Source organism: Rhipicephalus microplus, chromosome X, assembly GCF_043290135.1.
Source record: "Rhipicephalus microplus isolate Deutch F79 chromosome X, USDA_Rmic, whole genome shotgun sequence".
Classification (NCBI taxonomy): domain Eukaryota; kingdom Metazoa; phylum Arthropoda; class Arachnida; order Ixodida; family Ixodidae; genus Rhipicephalus; species Rhipicephalus microplus.
This window is the reverse complement of record NC_134710.1, coordinates 259,376,119-259,401,082: the sequence shown is the minus strand read 5'-3', so window position 1 is coordinate 259,401,082 and position 24,964 is coordinate 259,376,119. Positions and strand designations below refer to the sequence as shown.

Below are 24,964 nucleotides of genomic sequence, written 5' to 3'. Positions count from 1 at the left end.
CCAGGCTTTTCAGAAATTTCCCGACTTTTCCAGAAGAGTCCATATTCCCGACGTTTCCAGGTTGGTAGACACCCTGTGTGTCGTCCCTTTGTGCGCATGTTCATTCTGTAACCTAGTGTACGCTGCCATAGGCTTTAACGACGCGAGCTAACAAAAAACCAAAATCATCCGAAAACTTTGAAGTACTTGTTCGTAGTCTAGTTGGCAGAACATTTAAAAGAAAATTTTAGATGCCTAAAACACCACAAGAATGAAGAAGCACACCCTGTGCTTGTTTGTTTTGCTTCTGGTGTTTTAGGTGTCTAGAATTGTTCCTCATTGAAAAACTGCCTAACTTGTAGAGCAACACGCCCCACTATGGCGGTCTAGTGGCTAAGGCACTCGGCTGCTGACCCGCAGATACAGGATTGAATCCCGGCTGCGGCAACTGCATTTTTAGATGGTGGCGAATGCTGTAAGCCCATGTGCTCAGATTTGGTGAACGTTAAAGATTTCCAGTTGGTCAAAATTTCTGGAACCCTCCACCACGGCGTCTTTCAGAATCATATGGTGGTTTCGAGATGTTAAACCGCACTTATCTATCAATTTGCAGAGCCTATTAACTTTTTGAACCTGTTTGCCACGTGCCATATTTTTGATTACATGCTGCAATTAGTATATGTTGTTATAATTTTTCAGAACGTTAAGATGTACTATTACAGAATATTAGCAGCTATATTGGACTTCGTATGTATACCGCCCTGCAGTAATGCCACTAGGGCGTTCCAGAAATTCTGTAAATAAATAAATAAAAACACATATGCGTAGACGCGCAGGCTATGGAGGTGGGGGCCTCCATAGCCTGTGCTCCAACATCAAGATAAGTTATCGCTGAGTATATAACAGCCAAATTGCAACATTACCCCTCAATTCTTGTGTGATCGCAGTGTATATATTGTTTAATCGCAATATTGAGCATTAAACCTACCACTGGAAAAGATGGTGCCACCATCGGTGTGAAAAATATGTTACATGAGCACACAAAACTCTCTTACATAAGCAATCTTTTACAGAGTTTAAAGAAAGACTTTTCGATGAGGAGGCATTATTTCATAGGCACATGGCACCAAGAGGCCCTATTTAGTGTTGGTTTTTTCAAACATGCTACCAAAAGCATAGAAACAGCTTTGACAAAGAGAACCAGGCAAGACAAAATTAAGTATCTTCGCCTATAAAGTCTGTTCTTTCTACAACAAGAGCAGCTGTGGGTCTCTTTGGTTAACTCTGTTGGTTTCTTTGGACATCCCCTTGCATGTGATGTGCTCTGCATCTTCATGTAATATACCCGATGCATTCAACCTGCTTAGAGAGTTCAGAAGAAAAGCCTTTAAAGGGTTCTTTACGTCTTCTACTAGATATGAAGTTTTTTGTAAGCCTAGGTAACAGAATATATATTTACTAATTTATCCATAAGTTAAGTTTCTAACTAGTTTTACCCACTGTTTTTGCAGCTACTCTTTTATGGCCGTGAAAGAGAGTGACAAACCCTGTTTTAAAAAAAGAGATCGCTCGCAGTCTTATGTCTGAGGGTGGATCTCTTTTTCGTAGGAATGCTGTGTGGCAGGGGTATGAGTGAATGTTGGATTGTGAAACTTTACGCTGGCTACAACCGTAACTTGACAAACTGACTCAAGAGTAAACTTGTCCAGACAGACTGACTGAGTAATATTTAGGCGAGTATAAGTCCAAGTGAGCCTTTTGAGGGCTGAGGTGCACTGGCACCATGACAAAGGAAAGGAAGTTACGTTAAACACCACCCGAGTTTCACGTCCCGCAACAGGTCAGACGAACGTGTGAGCCACAAGACTCGAAGCCACGGCAGCAGTGCCGCCTGCGAGAGACGCCATTCAGCAGACGACGATTTCCAGCATCCTGTTTGTACTAAGAATAAAAGATCAAACGACAGAAAACCACACAATGAGGGACACTTGCGAGACCCTACATTTCCAGTGAGTGCGCATCGGTTTTCCACGCTGTTGTGCGGCATCACTTCTGTATCAACTCGTAGAGGGTTACAGTAATTTTTTCATCGCCTTGACATCCTGGCAGCAAAAGTAGCTTGTGCAAGTACAGTCGGGCGATGTAAGCCCACGAATGCTTTTTTCGTCCCGTCCAGCTGTGTTCTATGTGGCAGCGCCAACGGTAAATTACGCCTGAAATGGTATGTCACCACGTCGTCTGCCAGCACACATGAGCTGATGCACCACACTCTACCGCCGACCTCCGCGGCGGCGTGCACTAGTGTCATGGCTGGCCCAGCCGAACATGCGGCACCACACGCGCAGTGCCCAAACAAACGTAAGCAACGTATGAGTGCACAGAAAACGCCACTGGTGCTGCCAGCTGAAGATGTCACATGTAAGCTCCACCTTTTATCACCAGCCGGTGGTTCTATCAAATGAACTTCAGCATTATGTCTTTTTATAATTCCAAGTATATTCACGCACATTATGCACTAGAATTCATGCACCACCTCAATATTTATTTATCAGATACACGAGTTAGAGTAATGGTGCCATGACCTCCCACTGCAAACTGTTTCACTAGGAGCTCTTGGTGAAGATATATCTCGTCAGTCGCATATTTAAATCACTGTTAACTCGTATGTAAACGGGCAAGACCAAAAGGCATATCGCAAAGCCTTCATTATAAGAGATATTGGCGGTACCGAGCATTGACACTATAATCAAATTGCTCATTTCACACTAACAGACTCACGAATTAGCTAACTCAGGTTTAGGTCAAGCCGCGAGTCTGAGTGAGCTCGAAGTTTTTTGTCAACCTGTGGCTACAACACATGATGGCAGTCAATGCTTTCGTGAGGACGATTTTTGCATCCACATGGAGCTGCGATGTTCTATGCGTAGCAGAGAGCGCTTAATGAGACGCTTGCCAGAGCCTGATGGCCGACTACTGATGCTTTTCTAGCTTAAGCTAGCCAATATGTTGCATATTTTTATATTGCTCACAAAATTATAGACTGATATTCACTCCCAAATTCAAGTTGCTTGCCTCCATCTCAACCTTAATAGGGGCGAAGCTCCTTAAAGCGGCACCCGTTCATCCCTCGTAGTCGTAGTCGTAGTCGTAGTGTGTAACCAGTGTTACATTTGACCTGCAAGGTGATGCCGGTGGGAGATTTTTCCTGTTCTTTGTTGAACAATAAAAACTTCGCGGCATGCGCGTTTACTAAAATTCGAATGCTCCTGTCTCTCATTCCCCATTAGCAGCCACTGGCATGTACATTGAGCACTATCTTACAAGAAAGGGTTGTTACGTTATACTCGCTGGGTGTAACCTCCTTGGTTTAAGAAATGTTTAGCTAGCGTTGGGCCGCAGTACCATGAATACAGTGAACTAGTATATACTATGAACTCGAGGTGGTTAAAGGTGGGAAGTAAAACCGAAGCGCAAGCCGTAAGAAAGTAAAAGCCGAATTCTCCTGTCTCTCATTTCCCATTAGCAGCCATTGGCATGTACATTGAGAACTATCTGACAGAAAAAGGTTGCTACGTTATACTCGCTGGGCGTAACCTCCTTGGTTTTAGAAAGGTTTAGCGAGCGTTGGGCCGCAGTACCATGAATACAGTGAACTAGTATATACCATGAACTTGAGGTGGTTAAAGGTGGGAAGTAAAACCGAAGCGCAAGCCGTAAGAAAGTGTGCGTGTTCCACCTCTCGTTTAGTCCTTGGAATGTCCGCTGGATGGTGGTGCTTCTATATGGGGAATATATGATGAAAAGATGCGAGATGGTGGTACTTGGAGTGTTGAATACATGGACGAACGGACACACAGACAGATGCATGGATGGAGGTATGAATGGACGCAGGGGCGGATGCATGGACGAATGCAGGGACAGACGCACGAACAGACGCATGCGCGGACGGGCAGATGGACGCATGGACGGTCACACAGACGGACACATGGACGGATGGAAGCAAAAACGAATGGATGGACGAATGCTTCGCCCCACTCTCCATCACTCACTCCGTGGATAAGCGGCCATTTTTTGCTATCAATAGAGCCATATATATTACCATCCAAAAGAGAGTCTTGCCGAAAGTGGGTGCAAGGAGGTGCCATTTTTTTCTTAATTTTTCAGGAAAATATTTTAAAAATATATTGCAATAGTATGAAAGTTTGGCTAGTTGGTATGAATGAATTTTTAATTACAGCACAAAAACGACAAAGACGAAAAACAGAAATGATACAAACGAGTTCTGGGGGACACCTACAAGAAGAGACACCAACAGCGCTCGTTTGTGTCCATTCTGTCTTCTGTCTTCGCCGTTTTCACACTGGAACCAAAAATGTATTTTTAAAAAGATTTGATAAAATGTATGCAAAATCAGTTATGCGTGTACACAGTTATAGATGATTATTTATGCTGCGCCACGCCATCCCTTAACTGAGACTAACCAGTGTAAGGGTACTTTCCAGGGATTGCCGGCATTTTCTGAAAGAAGCTTGCTTGGGGACAGTATTTTCTAGCAGCAATTATGAGTGATGTGCACTCTCTGTACAATTTCTGTGAACAGATAATGCCTGTAAACAACTTTGCTTTTTTGTATCAAAGATTATTATTTTGACATTAAAAACTCCTTTCCCTAGAAAGTATTCACAGAAATGACCATCAGGGTTTTCGCGTGATAGTTTTACAAAGCACCGATAGCCAAATTGACCATTTTCGTAAATCTTCAAGCTGGCTTTCCTGCCAAGTTCTTTTTCGACCAAAATGTCTCGTTATCAGACTGCTTTTCTTACACATTGTGTTGCCTTACCCCTTCTCTTCTCTACGAACGACAGGTGCCTCGTCCACCATGTGATCTGAGGGTTCGTTTGAGGTTGGACAACCACTCAGTAATTCTTGAGGGAAAAGGTCATTTTGTTGCGTGTGTAAGGAAAGGAGTCTGGGAACGAGAGCTTTTTCCTTTTCACTATCCACCTAGTAAGCAAGCGAGATGCATCCATTAGGGACGCGACTCCATAACTTCTCGCCCCTATACTACGATAGACTATGCTATGCTTTATGTTCTCAACGCCTCATAAGATCGTCCTCACCCTTGCTTCCCTTTCCCACCCTTACTCTATGCGAATCTATGCTGAGAGCTGCTTGGCACATATCCACTTTGCAGAACTTCCCACTGAAGAGCTCCACTCAGCAGTAGTGAAATTCGCGAGGCCTCCGTGGAACACGCAGCAGACTATCGCAGCAAAGGGTGGCCTTTTTGAAGGTTATTGTAGGGTCTTTTTTGGCTACTAATACAAGTACACATGTAAGGTACCAACTAGGCCATTTTTCGTTTTTTGGGTAGAGAACCGTGGACGAGCTAGAGCCCTGCTCTCACTAGTTACTCGCCTGGTTCTTTCTTTTTTGATAGAGCTAGAAAACCGAAGTAGTACAATCTGTTCAGATTATGATTACCTGTCAGGTAAATGCTCACAAAAATAGAGCAAAGAAATAAGTAATTAGAATGGAGTAAAACAGACTGACTGCTGATACACAGCCAATCTTAGGAACTTGCTTTAACTGGTGGAGCTGATCTTTGGCCTTCATTTCTGTTATTTGTGCATGTGAACCAAAATATTTTTGGTCCTTTCTGCAACAGCCGAACAAACTTGTATCAGTGCATGTACATGGCCCTGTTTACATGACAGTGTTTTCACCTTTGCACCTTGCAGATGTTGGATAGCTGATGGTTCAAGGAGAATGCCAATATCTACCTTTTACATTTCGCAACCCATTCTTGAACATTCAATTTCCATCCAGAAGTGGCACGTACTTTAAGTCTTCTGGCCATGTTGTTTCTGAAATGCCAATAAAATTACGATGTGAAAACTTGCTTTGTTTTTTTTATTTAAAGACATTCAGACTGTATGTTCAGCTTCTTATGCAAATCATTTATAACTGGTTATCGTAGTCTCACAAACATTGAAATATGGGTTCAAGGTAAGCACAAGTGCCCCTATCGGGTCACAACACCTTGTGAACTCATTACCAGTACAATGAATTTAGTGGCTGCTCATGCCCAATGTTACAATTCACCTGCTGTGCGAGTATAGCCGACATCAATGACAGACAAATTTGGAGGTTCCATGACGAAGTCTATCGTCATTCACCTCTCTTGCTGCGTTCTTGGGCTGCTTTCTAGTTGGTGCTGGCTGCTTACGCCAGTGCTACTTTAAACATTGCAAGGAATACACAAACATTCAAATAGTTTTATTTTATGAGGGATGTTGTGTAACAGGTGCCCATTCAGCACCTGTACACAAAGCTTGGCGGAGGACTGCCTGATGCTGCATCACCCACATCCTTTCAGTTCTCCCAGCATGCGATGTCACAGAAGTATGGCTTGGCACATAGTACTTAGTAAAAGCTCATTCATTAAAATGTTCAAGGAGCCCTAAAACACTTTTTTCAAGTAAGCATGGAATGGGTTCAATAATATAGCTTACTGTGTCACGAATTCAATGCCAGCAAAAAATTTAAGAATCCGTCCAGTACGAGCGCAGTTGCAAAGATTTGTCGCACGCTGCAATCGCATTCTCTTATCTCTTGTCTCGACGAAAGCCCTGGAAGCGAAGCAGGGAAGGATGGCAGGGGCAAATAAAATACGCCACGTGTGCCTTGTGACGTTGAGCACTTTTTTCATTTTTTTATTCGAATACACAACTTTTTTAGTGTGATCGTGCTTGCATGCATGGAAAAGTCACGCGGCCTCTCCCGTTGATCCCTGTAACGACTGAATGCGCCATAATCAAATCGGCCAAAGGCTGACAGATGGCCTTCTACGAGCGATTTTTGAGCTTCCTCCATAATTTGACGAGAGAAAAGAAAGCACTTTTAGGGGTGAAGCTCCTTCAAAGCTCACGATGTCCACCGTCTCCCGTCTGTCCGTAACACCACGTAACCTTCAACTTTATATATATATACTATATATATATATATTATATATATTATATATATTATATAATATATATACATATATACTATATATATACTTCAACTATATATATATATATATATATATATATATATATATATATATATATATATATAACCAAGTTCGATATCACACATTGTCTTCTCTCATGTGAATAAAGACGAACGCAGGGAAGCGCGACGTGCTGAGTATCAGCGTCGCCGTCGACGGGAAGCTACCGCGGAGACAAAAGAGAAGGAAGCGGGTGCAAACTGCGATGGCGACCACAAAGTTCTACACCACAGACTAGGGCTAAGGAAGCAAAGGCTAAGCGGGAAAAACGCCAAGCTGACGCGCAGTTGAGACAACACTAAGCGTATGCAAGGCGGCAATACCGGCAAGAAAATTCTACACCAGAGACGATAGCTAATGAAGCTGTGATTATGAAGTCAAAACGTAACCCGGAACTTGGAACTTTATATCAACTATAAAGAGAATCACCGCTATATCCCAATGGGTCTGAGCACTATCTCTTTGAATGAAAAAATATATAAGTATCACAACCCCAATAAGTCTCAGTAGTATCTCAACTTTAATCACAATAATCACCTCCGAGAGCTTCGCCCCATAATTATCTTCAAGCAGCTTGAAATGCCGTGATTTTTCACCTGATTTGGCAATTTATTGTGAATTTCAGGCCGTGTGCTGTGCTATAATATTTGGCTCACAGGTTCTCGGGAGCCTTTACTACCAATCCGCAGCGTTTTCTGACCATGCTCAAAAGGTGTTACAGGGCCGCTTAAATTAAAACTGACATCATATTCTTGGCACAGCTTTATGTATGGGGAAAACTACTGATAATTTGAACACCTCGGTATCAACAACGATTAAATCAAACTGGGAGCCCCCTCACTTTCGTCTACATTTGCATGAATCGCCCTAGGATGGTCATCTAAATTACTCAGTACTTTCATCTGTGTAAAACAAGTGCAGTCATTGATATCCATGTATGACTTTATGGTTGTAAATGCAGTATGCCGCTACTGCTGTATAGGCAGAAGAGCACAGTCCGGCAATATTTACCTTTAGCCTTGTATTTTTGACATATTTCACTATTGTTCTGAATAAACTATGAAAAAAAGACTTTAAATCTTGATTGGATTAACTGTGCCATGTAAAAAAGTGTTTTAGAACACAAATAGCTTCATATATTTTGGCAATAAGGGCCATTGCTCACGTGAATGCGGCTTTGCTTGTTTGTGGAATGTCTCTGACTAATAAATAAATTCTGTACACTGTTAGAGCATAAACTTAATTTATGAAATGACCTGGCACAAATGTGCACTGCCTTGTAGTTAGCAGGAATGAATAACGAGATGTCTTTTCTGGATTCTCGCTGCACATTCTTCCATTTGCTTTTTGGTGGAAGTTTTGCTAATTTGGCTAAAATGCTATATTCCTAATTTAATACAGCAGTTTACTTCAAGCGGTTTACCGAGTAGATTAAATTGAAGAATGAGATTCAAGCTGAAAGTAAACAAAACTTGAGAAGCAAAAGCTTGCTAGTGTCTCTTGCAGGCTTCAGTGTTAAATGACTAGGAGGAGATGTCACAGATGTTAGTGAAGGGAGTTGTCCAAACAAGCTTGCATATGTTGGGCTGTAGCAAGACAAGAGAACATTTATATAGCTGAAGCGTTCTTCAGAGCTTGTGTAGCCGAGTGATCGCAGGTGTTTAGTGCAGGCGTAAAGTTCTGCCGTACAGCATGATCGCTGTTGTCGGAAAGATAAGCTAACTTTCCGTTCATTTCTAATCGTGTTTCTTTTGTCGTGCTAGCCCTGGTGAATCTGGTAAACACGGTCAGGGAAAGGCATGATGTCTCGGCGGTTCATGCGGTGAAACCACTACATCTTTCGTCGTGCTGTTACCTCTGCGGTCTTCTGGCATGATTCAGCACCTTTGGTGTAAAAACAATACCTACCAAGGCAACATTCTGATCCCCTGGCTTCTTTTTCGCGTGCCTGTTACGACCAAATACGGCAAAGTTCACTACTGTCGCTGCTGGCTGGTGTGCAACCACGGCGCATACCGCCTCTCCACAAACGCAAATATACTTGTTCGAAGACTTTCCACGTAATCAAGACGCACCGCGCACAAGACACTGCTGTATGGTAACTAAAGAGGACGGCTTGCACAGTAGAGACTTTTGACACTTCTCTTATGACGCGCGGATTTAGTGAAGACAGAGCGCACACAGAACGTAGCCTAGCCCAGTACTGTACTAAAAAATGGCCAGACGACCAAAATGGCGTCGCTACGTGGCGATACTTTCGCCACCTTGCGGATCGAGGTGCAGTGCATACCCCGTATTGCGTTCACATCACAGGGACATGAAGGATACTCGTACATATGTGTCAGTGTTGGCACTGCTAAGCTCCAGGGGCGCTTGTTTCAGTATACTGCAAAATGTAGCTTTGAGTATGTCGGTAAATTTGGGTATGTGTTAGTCTGCAGTGGCGCCATAATGCATGACTTGTCTCTAGGCTTTGAGGAAGTCAGCTCGACTGTATAGTTGCTAACAAACTCATTCCATGGCCCTTCTGTCCCACAGTATGTATTAGCAGGAGAAACGGCTGGCATGTTCATACCCTGGTACAGCGGTGTGTAGAAGGCACGAAATGATGACATGTTTTACATAATATAAGAGCTTAGGGTTTTGGTGGCAAGTTCATGACAAATACGTCCACATAATTTAAAAAATCCTCATTGGATAAACGTAAAGAAAAATACATGCTCATTTGAACTTGGAATGCTCATCTCTGTGCCGGCAAATAAAGCAAACAATGCATCATCGAGTTTATGTTCACTACCATGTACGTGCACTGCGGAGCAGCACGCAGTAAAGACAAGCACAAATTGATCAAACAGATAATCACATGTTTTGCTTCACCGTCATACAAGAGCGCTGCGGAAAAGCACATCGTAAAAACACTGGCATTCACACGTTCGGCTTCACCACTGTGTGAACACTGCGGAGAAGCACGTGGTACAAACAAATACGAATTTACCAAACTGACATTCACAAGTCCGGCCTTACCACCTTGTACGTGTGCTACGGATACCAAAGGTGTTTGTGCAATACCTCTAAACGCGCTTGAAGCAATCGTTTTTTTGATAAGAACTAATCGCAGTTGAGTTCCACAGAAGCGGGCGAATGCATGTTTCAACCTAAGTACTTGGGGTGATTACAATTACACCAGTGTTACTCTCTTAATCCCTAATGGCCAACACAAAACACAATTTAATTTCGCCATTCCAGCATATTAGCGTAGTGAGCGGATGACTCGGAGCGATTCACACAACTTTTTAGGGTGCTTTAACAGGTGCCAAAGAATTCAGCACTTTTGTGCTTATCTATATGAAAAGCCTCTGCGAAAGTCTTCTCGAATTCCGCCAGCATAGTTCTATATTATGACGCTGTCTAATATGTCCTGTACAGGTATTTCTGGCTATTACATATGGGAAAGCGACCGACAGGGCAGAGTACAACTACCAATAATTGAGACGACTGCTTACCTGTTGTTGCAACGCAGCGCATTGCAGCCTGCGACGCATGTCGATCTGGCAGTCACCACGATGTTCACGAAATCGCTACGGGGCACCAGTTCGCGTACTGCGTTGTCTACACAAAGGTGCACGACTTGCGGAGACAAAGCACGACTAATGGTAATTCCCGAACGTTCAAGTAGGGCGCTAGCTTGAGAATGGTGGTGGTGGTTAGATGAAAGAAATGCCTAATTTCTGCAGCCCTTGAGAATCAGAATCAGCCAGTGATCAGGCCTCAACGGGTTCCGCCGAACACCTATTCGCAAGTTTCGTATTCTCTGGGCCGGCGAAGCGGCGTTCCAAATAGGTCTGCTGCGACATCACGGCGCCAACAACGAAAATTCCTAGATCGAAAAATCCCCAGAAAACACTCTTCCTAGGTAAGACTCTGTATGACAAATAGACGCTCGCTCTTCGAAGAACGTAAGTGAAAAGGCACGTCTCGAGGCAGAGGACAGCACAACCAGTTTGGGGGCCGTAAAAAAAAAGAAAGGAAAAACTCAGAGAACAAACCAGCAAGAGAAGAGGCAGTGACTGTGGTTTTGCTGAAATATTCACCAGTGAGAAAAAAATGAAAAATAAACAGGAGGCGGAGGGCCACCGGAAGCGGGCGGGCTATTGGTGCATTGCCCCGAGGGGGGATGAAATGACCGCCTGACAAAACGACCCAAGAAAAAAGGAAAATTAAAAAAAAAATTCCACTTTTTCGCATCACACACATAGTCTGAGTTCAAGCTAAGGTGGTTCGGTGACTTGGTGGTTCCCCCACGGCACCAAGCCGTACACATCAAAGTGGATACATACATACAGCTTTAGGAAAGAATCGGTCACAATAAAACTCAAAAAAAATAATAGAGAATCTTTAAGGGATAAACAAAACAGAATAAAAACAGCATAAAAAGAAAAAAATATATTTATATTAGTGATACTAACGGTCACCAACTCATGCCCGTAGCACCGAATGCGCTTATTTTTGATCACTAGATCAATTGTCATGTGTGTTCGAATTCACGTATATATGAATAATTGAATTGAATAAATCAATTCAATATTTCACTTTCTGTTTACAACTATAGGGCACGTCAGTCGCCCAGGACGTTCATTCTTTCATGGGGGAGTGACTCGAATTCGCTTATAAAGTATAATTCCCGCTGTTCGCGATCCCGTGTGTTCAGAAGGCCGCATCACACATTATAAACAAATTCACATCGCTCACCCACGGAATTAACGACAGCCCTTGGTGACTGACGTGCTCTCACGGTCCCTAGTAGAAGACAGAAAGTGAATAATTCAATTTAATTATTCATACATACGTGATTTCGGGCACACACGACGAACAATCCAGCACTTGAAAATAAATGCAATCGATGCTACGGGCGTGAGTCGATTCTAAAGTGCCAAGACAACTAAAGACAGTCTCATGAGAACAAGTCCCAATCGCATAGTTTTGCAGTTTGACGCCAAGTGCAGCAGAACTAAAATATGTTCACAGCAATTTTGCTCTCGCATTTCGCCTTCCTAATTTTATAAGTAACAGTAGTACAGCAGGACAAATGACTGAAAACTGAAAGCTTTTTTTTTTACTGTGACAAAAAATCTTTTAATTCATAGGCAAGTAAGTTTCACAGACGCCCCTGAATTACCTGCAGTCGAAGTACGAGCACGCGACGACGTGATCCCTAAAAATAGGCTCCTGAGTAGCCTACTAGCCTGTGCCCCAAACATGGACCGGTGATTGCGACGGTGAAAGCCGGTGCCTTCCGGAGCGTGTGTCGAGCCACGGCCGGGAGACACAATGCTCAGGAGAGGGTGTGGGAGGGCAAGAGCGAAGAAGAGTACAATGTCTCATGAGATCCCCTCGCCACTGCTTCGGCAGGCTCAGCCCAGGCACATTTTTTTCACCCAGTGGTGACACCTTGTGGGACACTTCCTGAACTGCCTCAATGTTTATGATTCCCCGCCATGTGCACGCTCGCTGCGTGTCAGACTTTTTCCTTCCTCCATGGTGTCAGCACTCTGTCGCTTCACACATTCCTTCCTCTATGCTTCACCCTCTCTACCACTCTCGATGCTCGATTCCACTCCCCACGTGGGCATCGTCTCACCCGCGTCCCTCTCCACATCTGGGATTCGCTTGCAGGATTTCAAGCTGGCTGGTCGTGCCCTCGCGGTCTCCGACGCCAGCATGGCTCCTGCCGACTGGTTCCCCCTCCGCCGTCTCCTGACGCCGTGCAGCTGTCGCATTGCGGTGTCCTGTCCTAGGATGGCTTCGACCAGATCCCCACTTTCATATCTCCTTTTAATTTCCGTCGCTTGACTCTCTATTTCTTTATCTATTTTCCGTCTATTCTTTTTATCCCTCCTTCCCCCCACCCACATAAGGCAATGCGCTGTGTAGCCTGAAGGCAGACAGAAATTAGGGGCCTTCTTCCTTTTCCTTACGAACCACTAAGCAACCAACCATATCTGTCAGCGAGAAGAAACCGAGAACAGGTGGGTGCACGCGCCTCGAGAATCTCGCGGCGCCGTTAATGTGGGCAGCATGCTGCTGCTTGCCGCGCAATTGGGCTGACTGGTGGGACGCTGTCACGGCATGTTTCCAACAAGTGTGCGCGTACCTTTCCCAGCTATCACTGGTGTTGCCAGGGTTAGCGAAACCGATCGTATTCGCGAATGGCGACGTCAACACCAACGAGGCGAGAGCCAGGGAAGCCGAACGCAAGCGTTGGCAGTGGAATACAAGCGACACCAACCAGGTGCGAGTCAAGGACATCGATCTTGTTCGAGCATACAGACGGCGCGCGGGTAACACCGACGAGACGCAAGCCAAAGAAGCCGAGCGCAAGCGTATTCGTTGCGTCCCTCCACCTCTAGTGTCTTTGCGTTAGAAACAAACGTTTACTCAAGTAAACGCTACACCGAGTTTCGCTTCAAACCGTTCTTTTAGCACCCACGTCGACGTCCGTTTCAAGCGCGTCAACTCCATGCCCACCGCGTCTCCTTCGAATCCCTTCAGGCTTCTCTTCGGGGAGATGGTTCATATTTTTATTTTTCATTCTGGTGGCATATTTCTTGTCAAGTAAAACATTATAGGCAGGAAATAGGTATGCAAAACGTACTCAATGGTTTTGATCCATTCGGAGTCAAATATGTTAATATGCGATGACACAAATGTGCCACGTGAGGTCGACGTCAAGCATTTTTGGCACTCTTTCTGTTGGAAGACACGCGAATATTTCGACCCTTTCAAGCAGGGCAAGCACCTGTGGGCCCACTTTGGGGACTCATTAACTTTTATTTTCGAACTGTAATTTCTAAGTTTTTTTTCACTCGTAGTCCCCAATTCATGGTGAGGACGGCAACTGTTTTTCACTCACAATTTGTCGTCTAACTTGTTTCTTGACTTCTATGTGAGGTCTGTGTATTCGCTCGTTTATTTCACACCAGTGTAGACGCTATTTCAACTGTTTACTGAGAAATGCCGGTACATAAAAACGATGCTAGCGTTTACAAACCAGCGTGTTTTTTTCTTTATTTTTTGTTTTGAAAACTAGGACCTTTGATTAGATATCGGCGGCGATATGTGTCAGATGATAAGAGAGTTGCTTCTGCCGTTGAGGCACAGCTGGGCTCGAGCCTATATAATATACAGTCATATATGAGGTGACTTATGTTTATAAGTATTTTTAATATCTTCGTCTACGAGATTTACTGTTTTTTTTCAAAAATGTTTATGTCGTTAGCAAAGCCAAGCTGCAAATTGTTTTTTGAATTTTAAAACGACTGTGACACTCCCATACTTGAGTGTGTGCGTGTTTTTTTTTTCTTCAACCATTGCTTTTCTTACTTTTCCCTCCTTACCTTTCTATTCACTTCAACCCTTCTCCAGTGGAGGGTAGCCAACCGCATTTTTATGGGTGACCCCTCTGCCTCCCATTCGATCTTATTTTCTCTTCCTCTCTCTCTTTTATTGTTCGGCTTTCATATCACACAAGACACATGATATATCTCGCTGTATTACGGAATTCTCAACATCACGGCGATGTTCTCGCCACGTCCTTTTCACGTAGTGTTCTGTTACTATTTGGTTTTACAAGTTCGGAGCGGAGCACAAATTGAACGCATCATGCCGGTTGCCCTTAGGCGAGATGAAAAAAAATTTCTCGACTATGCTAATACAGCTACATGAAGTGCAGCGATCACCGCGTTCAGCCAAGCTACGGGGCAAGTTGTTTGTATCAAACACATCAAATATTATTATGATAAAAAGAATCGAAAGCAACTCAGGTGGCTACCTGAGTGGTGCCTATACATGTTTTAGGGGCGAAGCTCCTAAGGCTGTGGGTCATTCTCTCCTCCATATGTATGTGTGTAGTTTATGACTTGCTCAATAGATGGCGTTGTGTATGTATCAACTTGATAATAATATAACTAGATACAATTAGTGGTCTTCACAGCATATCCACGGAGTCAATGATGATGGGTGGGGCGCAGCGTCGATCCATCTGTTTGACGGTACGTGAGTACGTCCATGCGTCCATCCCTCTGTCCGTGCATGCTTCCGTCCATGCATCTATCCTTGCGTCGGTACTTCTGTCCATCTGGCCGTCCTTGTGTCCGTTCATATGTATGTCCGACCGTGGATATCGTCCATGCTTCTGTGCGTCCGTCCGTGCATACGTTCGTCTGTCTCCCCGCCCATGCTTCCCTCCAACCGTCCGTGAGTTTGTCAATTCGTCCTTCTGTCCACCTGTCTGCGCATCCATCATTTCGTCCGTGCTCCTGTTCTTCCGGACGCATGAACGGATTGACACGCGGACGAACGAACGCTTCGCCCCACTCATTATCATTTACTCAGTGGATATACTGTTTTTTCTCTTAACTGAACAGGGTTGTACTTGACTGCTGCGTACTGTGCGCACATTGAGCATCTATCTATCTATCTATCTATCTATCTATCTATCTATCTATCTATCTATCTATCTATCTATCTATCTATCTATCTATCTATCTATCTATCTATCTATCTATCTATCTATCTATCTATCTATCTATCTATCTATTCTTTTCAGTCACGGGAACTTCTAAACTTCTATCTATACGCCTAAATCTCGGTGCTATAATGATCACCCCTTTATCCTGGGTAAGCCAAAATTAGTATCGGAGGGCACAATTGTTTGACAAATACGACTCGCTGGTCATGACAAGAATGATGTCACAATCTCGTCTCGTACGGCGTCAAACACTTTCCAAAAATGGCAGCATATAAACGGGGTGAATGATGGAGAGTGGGGCGAAGAATGCGTTCGTCCATTCGTTCTTGCTTCTGTCCGTCCACACATCCGTCTGTGTGACCGTCCGTGCGTGCGTCTGTTCGTGCGTCCGTTCCTGCGTTCGTCCATGCATCCGCCCCTGTGTCCGTCCTATTGTCCATCCATCCGTGCATCCATCCGCGCATCCATCCATGCATCTGTCTGTGTGTCCGTTCATCCATCTAGTCAGCACTCAAAGTACCACCATTTCGCATTTTTTCATCATATATTCCATATATGGAAGCACCGCCATCCAGCGGACATTCCAAGCACTAAACGAGAGGTGGCACACGCACACTTTCTTACGGTTTTCGCTTCGTGTCTACTTCCCACATTTAACCACTTCGAGTTCTTGGTATATACTAGTTCACTGTATTCATGGCAGTGTGGCCCAACACTCGCTAAACCTTTCTAAGACCAAGGAGGTTAACGCAGCGAGTATAACGTAACAATCCTTTTTTTGTCAGATCGTGCTCAATCTACATGCCAATGGCTGCTAATGGGGAATGAGAGACAGGAGAAGTTGGCTTTTAGTTACCGCGCACGCTGCGAATTTTTTATTGTTCAACAACGCACAGGAGAAATCTCCCACCGGCACCCCCTTGCAGGTCAAAACGTAAGACTGGTTACGCACTATGACTACGACGACGGACGAACGGGTGCCGCTTTATCGAGCTTCGCACCTAAATCAGTGGCACATAATTGGATGTGGGTATGTGCCACTGGTGCACGGTTATAAGCTACAGGTTTTAGACATTTTCTGTACCCAAGAATGACAAGAACACACATGGCTAATTTTAACATTTGATTGTTATAAAAAAGTGCACATCGGCTTCATTGACTGGGTAAATGCAAAGAATAAATGTATTTGTCCCAGCAAAAATCAAACCCTAGCATTCTGAGTGCCAGTAAAGTATTCTACCACAGAGCTACGCCACGCTTTGGAACTGCCTTTCAAATATACCCATATGTTCGTGAAATGCAAATTGTAGTTGCACTGCTAGCTTACAATTTCATAAACGTTACATAGGTGTTCCTACGATACAGTCGTAAGTAAAGTTACCATCAATTGTAGTCAGGTGTCATCCACTTAAGCCTATTTATGTACACTAGTGTCCAAGCAGCAGTTTATATGAGATTACCGCTTGTGGTGTTGCTAATATTCATGTTGCTGTTGACTTCGTTATGAAACTGCAAACAACTGGTTCTATAAAATATCTTCGGCTGTTTAAAGAGGGCCTGTGCGTGTATTTTTTATATATTTAGTGCAACTTCATAACGTTTCGCTCAATGAAAAACTACAACACTGTCAGCGTGAATTCACATGCCTCGAATGAAATTGATTCCCAACTAAGGGTACGTGGGGTCTGTCAAATATCTTGCCAATCCGGCTATATGCTATTGTGATTTTAGTGAGTGGAATACTGGGCATACCTGATATCGTACGCCACTTACCGATATAGAACTCGCATCGTAACACAATGGGTGCACCTTAAACAGTCCGCAACCACTCTGCGTTTTGGTGTTGCATACGTATTGAGACAGCAGATTCGTTTTTTGTATAGTTGGTAAAAGCACACAAAATGGGACACTGGTTTCCTGTTGACCTTAAGCTGCCTGACATCACAACAATAAAAAAAAAGAAACTTCGTTAGTCGACCTATATCATGCAAAAATTGTTCGACAACACCATTCATACAAGCATCAAGCCGTACACTCCACGCCATTGCGCACGAACCAGAAAGAAGCACTGCATGGTTGCCAGTCTGGTCTTCCTCACCCGATGAAAATGTCTTTAGAAAACCAAAAGGAAGTCGCCATTACATTCACCATAGCAGAAGCACAAGCCAGCGTTTCTAGAACTAGGTAAGTTGCAAAACTCCCCGCGTCTGAAAACCTGTCACACGGTGCTGAGACAACTTCCAGTTTGGTGGCGCTGGCGGCTCAGCAAGCTTCCGCTAGCAGATGAAAACACGCAAACGTCGTGGCAAGACGCCGTGGCGGCCGTTCTGAAAGAGCTTTGCCAACAGTATATTATCGGGATTTCTTGTTGTGCTGCCAAAGAAACTTAATACGGTGGATTATTTAGCGGTGTAAGGCAAATAGAGTGTAATTATGGCTTTCTGAACTGTCCACAATAAACGATGCTTGAAAGCATAACATAAGAGTCTGTCCGTTGGTTGCCAGTTGGTGTGCGTTTGCAATTAATTTTTAGGCGCAAAAACCCCAATAACAATGTCTTGTATCCTTTAAATCACAACTATGTGGCACAATCCTTTGGCTTTTGTTTAGTTATGTAGTGACATTTTTTGGTTCATGTCTGTCACATTCTTTAGAAACTTAGACCGCTGAAAAGCTGCACGTGCGTCGCTTTTCTTAAGCATGTCTTCCCTCTGCTTCTTCTTGAGTTCCTTTAATGAAACGTGTTAACACAGCTGAAGCCAAAGCATCGAGCCGGGACCGCACTTTGGGGTATCGGTGAGCACTTCGTAGCCATTACTCACGAGGCTGCCTCCTGACGTATTGGGACAACATAAACACACTTTCAGCTTTTCTATGTCGTCCAGAAGTTCGGCCAACCGGGTGATGGTATGTGCATTGCCGGGCGACTTGGCTAAGCGATGGTGACGGCTGCTATGGGTGTCTGTCATGTGTTCTGTGACGACTACGCATTTCTTCACAAATGTCGCTTTGTTTTCTTCTTTGAGCACTAAAACGCCACAAGATGGCTTGTCTCACTATTCTTAACAACTTTCCGCCAGCATGCAAACAAACAATTTTTATGTCTTAAAGTGATATTATGACGCCACTCGTTGATGGCATGTCGAAACTTATTTCACCGTCTTCAAGCTCAGTGCTCAGATATAGTTTATTATTTTTCGCCTATGATGTTCTGGAAAGTACCCCACTCCTATCAGGCAGCTTTCGCTTCTTTGTCGCTGGTTTTGAAAGGTAAGCGGGCGAATACGGGAATATCCGTTGAACGCATCCTTCGACGAGGTCCCACTTTCCTCTGGCGATTTGTACATCACGTTATCAATAATAATTGATGACGTGAGTGAAAGTTGTGAGGATGTCCTTCTCATGAAAGTGTGTATCACGCACATGTAATGTGCTGGGAATTTTCTTATCCACACGAGGAACAGAGAGGTCTCATGCCTCTCGCTTCTCAGCTACACGCGGGGCACAAAAAAGATATTGTGGTGTCTCTGTAGCCACTCGTACAGCCAGGACCGCAACATCAGGGCATGATGAAAACACGCAACACATACAAAGGAGAACTAGGCATGCTGAAGCACAAAAGTGTTCACGCAGAAAGAAGCCTCCACGGCTAACGACGCACTGCAACATGCACAGCCGACAGAGGCTACGGGAGTGACACGAACGAGCATGCGGTGAGTGAATCCGGATGCGACAGCAGCGCCACATTTGTTGCTGGCAGCGGTGGCGCTGCACAGCATCGCTCAGTTTTGCAACTTGCCTAGTTCTAGAAACGTTGGCACAAGCGGGCGTACTCATTAGTGATTCGCCGACAGTGATACAAAGCTTCGCAAGCGGTCAAGGCTCCCTAGAGGCACTATGATTATCTAGTAATTAAAAATAAATGTGCATATCATCTTGTCCTTCCCTTACACCTTATCATAATTTAGGAATAAACCACAAGGCTTGAGTGATTACGCACTGAGCCTAAGTTATATTGAGCAGTGGGAATAGGAAGAGAGAATTACCCGATTTTACGAAATTACAATACACCATAGATTGCACAGACGTACATTCCCACAGCCTCATCCCACACTCAGGAAGAAATAGTCTGTACAATTGTGGCAGTTACAAATACGACCTTTCCAGTGTACAGCACTCATGCACATAATACACCCAGATTTCTTATACGTGACCGACAAGCACGGACATTGCGACTATAGAGACGCTCTAGAGCCGGGGTCTCAAGCTCACTTACTTTACTGGGCCACACTCACGGAATTTACTTCCGAGAGAGCCGAGACCACAGTTTCAGGAAAATGTCAGTTAACAATGACTTTGGAAAAAAACTATTCCCTTATCTCATATATGTATCGTTTGTAAAGGGTATTCGGCGTCAGGTTTACGGAGGCTTATCCTACAGACTTGCAAAATGACTGAAATTTGAACGCCAATCCTGAAGCTTAGAGTTTTTGTTCCGCAGTTCTGTTTCAACACAAGATGACCACACCATGTGTCTCACAAGCAAATACTTTCCTACCTACGTTCCTCGTCTGTCTAGCTTGCTCACACAGAGTTATTAATGATTATAGGCGAAAAAACAACGCGAGACCCATTTAACAGTGTCACGAACAGCCATAAAACCATAAGAGAAGTATGGAATGAGAGCTCTTATTTGCTGGCCCCGGGCCGCAAGCGAAAGGTCATTGATGCACATGCGGCCCGCAGAACTCGTAATTCAGACCCCTGCTCTAGGACGTATCTTAAGGGGATTTCCTCATATATAAAACAATAGCTGTTATGCAGCCCTCAACAGCAACAGCGCCCGTGCGCGCAGGGAGTCTGAGTTGCTCAGCTCTGAACTGATGCACCAAATCTGGACCATCCACGTGTAAGGTAGCAAACCTGCTTTCCTGGACTGGTTGACCTCCATGCCTTTACTTCTCTACCATTTCTTCTCTGAGCCATCCAGCAAGTTGAGGAGCCGCCAAGACTCAAAAAGTATTGGCCAAAGCCTTTGTGTGCTGCAGGCCCATTTGATTGATACGCAGGGCACTCAATAAATAGTGTTAAATTATCTGCCCTGACGTTTCTTATTTTTTTCATGTTTAGGGCAAATGCATCACACGCTCTGAAAAACCGAAGCGACACTTGCCATCATTGTACTCGGTCTGTAGGGCGAATGTTCCCGCACGAAAGAAGCGCAGGAAACGTGTGCTTAGTGACCTTGAAAATGACGGTGACGCTTGAATACAAGGAAGAAGGAACCTTCGAAATAATAGGTTGCCAGCCTCTAACGCTACTATCAATGCAAGATAACGGCGGGAAGGTATTTACCCGTATTTTTTCGAAAGTCTCATTTTGGTGGATTTTCATTTTTGTTGTTGTTGTTGCAACGTGTGAATATAACTTTACTTACTTGACTGCTAGAGCACGGACTTCACGCAATGCTTCAATTTTCTCTGATGATATATATATATATATATAAGCCAAACAACGAGTGTGAAAACACTCTTATGCGCATGTTTGGCGTCACGTAGCACGTGAACTTATTATGAGCGGGCAGCTGATTAATTGTCCCTCTTATACAACCTAAACACACCAAGTCTGCCAGTACGAGACCCTCGTTCAATGAAATAAGGGAAAGAAGTGTATACCTTATAGATGGCGCTGACTGTCGCTCCTACTTCTAAATTCACAGATAAACCCAAAAAAAGTGGATGGAGGAAGGGCCGCTGTAATAGCTCAGTGGTTAGAGCATCGAACGCGTAATTCGAAGGTCGTAGGTTCGATTCCTGCTTACAGTTGGTAATTTTTTCATCCACTTTTCTTTCTTCTTATTTACATTCCCTTAATGTTAATAACTTCCCCTGTACATTCCTTGGCATTACTGTCTGTTATATCTCATTATTATTGTGTTAAAAACACGGAAAAACGAGCCCTTAGGTATACACTTCTTTCCCCTATATATATATATATATATATATATATATATATATATATATATATATATATATATATATATATATATATATATATATATATATATATAAACAGAAAACAGCTGTAAACCTGCAGGACCATGCGATCGAAAAGGAAAGCCTGTCTAGTTTAGCATCGTGATGACTGCGGTGAGTTTGCATATACTTTCGTAGAGTTCAACAGGCGCATACAAAACGTGGAATTCCAAAACAAAAAAAAAAGAAAACACGCAAAGACGTCCCTATTTTACCGCTTGCACCTATTCAGAAATATTACCACCTACACTCATCGATTAAATACAGGACAAATCCAATAACGATGAACTTAACATATCCCGGTACAATCAGACGAAAATATTGAACGCAATATTTCACAACGCCTCTTTCGGAGTCATGAACGCAGTGCAATCTTCATGAAAGGAGCTCTGATGCCCGTAAACCTCTCGTTACGAGACCACTGAGTTTGCTCAAAACTGAAAACTTTCTGACAAACTGTATTTCCGGACAATCACTTTCGGCGAAACTTTCACATTTCATGAGGCAAGTATCCCAGGCGTCGACGTCTACGAGGGGTAGCGTTTTTGTCACAATTGCGGACCACCTTGTCCTGTCCACTTCTAGGAGAAAGAATACGGGGTGTAGTTTGCACTAGTACGCTGAAGGCTAAGGTGCCGCGGAGCTGATGAATTCCTAGCTCGTCCTGGCGATACGAAGCAATGTCATGTGATGCCAAGTTCCTGTCGAGTCGAGCGCTGTCGCATCTTACCATCTTGGCCTTACTAACAGGGGGTAGAAATATATTCCTCCCTTGTATTCGCTCTCCACAGTGGCAGCGCCACTTTTACCACTAATGGTTGCCGGGCATTCAACTAGAAATAAATCACGAACAACAATTTTCGCTGACGTCACTAGTAACCTCCCGAAATAGAACGCAAGGATGAAAAATCGAGAAGAGGAGGGTTGCGCAGGAGCCCTCTTTTCCAACTTCGCATGCAGGCGGAATGCACCCGTGCCTTCTTCCAGATCCGTTAAATACGACGTGTCCTACTCGCGATTGTTGATTATTTTCGCATTTGTTCGGATATACTGGGTTAGACATTTGCTCATAATGTCCGTATGTCATCTGTAAGTTATTGCTGCTTTTATAGATTCACACTTTCACACTACCTGTATGTCTAATTTTTACACAAAACATGCAATAAAAATGTTCATTTGATTTGTGCCGATTAAATTTCGTCTTACTGAGAAATCAGTCAGTTTAATTTTCGTGTTTTCAGAAAACAAAAATAAAATTTTAAAAAGAAAATGAATAACAAACGTTTTACAAATGGCCGCATTGCCAATCGCCCAAATTTGCCCAGCGAAATGGCCGAAAGTTGCCAGCGGACCTGGTGGTGGGAGTGGTTAGAAGAAGTAGGTGCCTTCTTCCTCTTCTAACCACTACCGCCACCAGATTCGCTGGCCACTTCGACCATGTGGTCATTCGTCTAACTTTCTTAATTTTTTTTTAATATGTCCGTGTTTTCAGAACAAGCGAAAGTCAACCTCGCTGATTCCTCAGTAAGACAAAAGTCGATCGGCACAAACAAAATGAACATTTTTATTGAATGTTTTGTATAAAAAATAGACATACATGTAGTGTGAAGAAATGAATCTATAAGAGCAGCTTTAACTTACAAATGACAAATGGACATAATGAGAAAACGTTCCACACAGAATATCCCAACCACTGCCAAAACTATCAGCTGTCGCAAATTGGACACGTCGTATTTGGCTCATTCACGTTTGTTATGACAGCGCTCATTGTTTTCTTACCGAACTTGAGTACCAAACGAGACTGAAGTTCAGATGCACGGAGAGGCTTGAAGTGATTCCAAGTTTCTCAAAAAAGAACGTCGCTGGAAGCAGGGTTTCGGCAAGGTGACTTGTCTTCGTCAGGGCGTTGCTCAGGGCAGCAGCGTTGCCTGGATGATAAAAAGTTCACTTGTCGAAACGTTGGCTCTATCGACATTTTCTGTATTATTTTTACGATCATCAAGTCGCTCACGTATATTCTAGCGACACACAAATACATGTAAAGACTCACATACTTTGAGACTTTGGCTACAAGAAGTTTATCAGTTGGAAGCAGCCTCTAATTACTTGACATAATTTGAACTACACCTCAAAAATGAAAAAATCTAAGACAATATAGCCGAGCCAACTTGAATTTAAGCCTTTTATAAAACGCATTTAACCAGCATGAGCTTGTCTGCCATCTTCACCAATTAGTCAAGTGACACTGCACTTCTGTCAGTCCAATGAGGCTTGCAGAGAGCTTGGTTTATTCATATTTACTCATGCAAAATCAATACCTCCTCAAACATTGGGTCACGATTTGAGTGCTCACCTGTTGCCTTCAAGAAATGCTAAAAAACCTTCACACAAAAATAAATTTCTGTGATAGCACACAGCAGAGCCGCAGAATAAAATTCGGGGACCCTTAAGCTTCGCTTTTAAGAGTTGAATGGAATAGTGAAATCTAGTCTCTAGCTCACCCTTCAACCGCTATGTGCATACTTATTCATATGTTTTGTTACATACACACGCACGCACACACACAAACACGCACACAGTAGAATGGACCAGCGCGCGCTATTACCGCCGAATGAGCTTGTTTTCGTCGTGACATCTGTCGAACAACACGCGTTAAGGGGGCCCTGAAACACTTCTTCAAACAAGCATGAAATGAATTCACTAGAAGAGCTTATTGCCTCACAAATTCAATGCCGCAAAAATGTTAAGAATCCATTCAGTGCGAGTGGAGTCACAAAAGTTTGTCGCATTCAGCAGTTACATCATCTCTTCTCTCGTCCCGACGAAAGCGCTAGAAGCTAAGCAGAGAAGGGTGGCGGGGCAAAGAAACTACCACGCCTCGTGACCTTGTGCTCTTTTTTTTTCTTCGAACATGCAGCTTTTTCAGTGTGATCGCGCGCGCACGCGTGTACAAGTAGCAGCCTCCCGCGGCTACCTCGGTAACTAGATTTTTCGGTCACAGACGCACAGACAATTTTCGCTCACAGCCAAATGGGCCCGCGCCGGTGGTGGGTTTTCTGCGACACGAGCTCTCCAACGCTATCCCGTTAACATGCGTTGCCCAATTAGGCGATCTTCGACGAATGCATGGTTGACTTTTTCGGCGTAGCTCACTGCGGCTTCCGTTCTCTGCCCGCCTCAACTTGCTGTCTTTATCTTTCCCGTAGTTGACACGCCGACTGAGCGAGATAACTGAGCGCGATCCAACTTCTAATATCCCTGAGCGAGGGGCGAAAGAAAGCAGAGACAACGCCTATGAACTCAACGCAAGTGCTTTTCGCGCTTCGCCGAACTTAAAATTCTCAGGATAAGGAATAAGAAATCACA

General features: G+C 43.9%; 1 non-coding gene across 1 annotated transcript; it reads left to right on the top strand.

Moving 5' to 3' along the window:
- The first annotated feature begins 21,315 nt into the window (after nucleotides 1-21,315).
- On the top strand, nucleotides 21,316-21,388 carry TRNAT-CGU (transfer RNA threonine (anticodon CGU)). Its single transcript has one exon. It is a non-coding gene; the product is annotated as a tRNA-Thr (tRNA).
- The last annotated feature ends 3,576 nt before the right edge of the window (nucleotides 21,389-24,964 follow it).